The sequence below is a fragment of the Xyrauchen texanus genome, chromosome 45 (genome assembly GCF_025860055.1).
Source record: "Xyrauchen texanus isolate HMW12.3.18 chromosome 45, RBS_HiC_50CHRs, whole genome shotgun sequence".
In the NCBI taxonomy this organism is placed as follows: Eukaryota; Metazoa; Chordata; class Actinopteri; order Cypriniformes; family Catostomidae; genus Xyrauchen; species Xyrauchen texanus.
The window spans coordinates 348,232-348,691 of NC_068320.1; positions in this window are offsets into that span (position 1 = coordinate 348,232).

Sequence of the window (460 nt, forward strand, 5' to 3'; positions counted from 1 at the left end):
GAAAAGTGCTATACAAATAAAAATACATTTATTCTATAATGATGCTTTAACTAGTATCATTCATTATTTTTCTACATACCTTTTTCTTCAGATGGGTAGATTACACTAACTAGCTTAAACTCGCATACAGTGCATCCGGAAAGTATTCACAGCACTTGTTTTTTTTATGTTACAGCCTTTTTCCAAAATTGATTAAATTCATTATTTTCCTAAAAATTCTACAAACAATACCCCATAATGACAATGTGAAAGAAGTTTGTTTGAAATATTTGCACATTTATTAAAAATAAAAAACAAAAAAAATCACTTGTACATCAACCACTCAAAATTGAGCTCAGGTGCTTCCTGTTTCCACTGATCATCCTTGAGATGTTTCTACAACTTGATTGGAGTCCACCTGTGGTAAATTCAGTCGATTGGACATGATTTGGAAAGGCACACACCTGTCTATATAATGTCC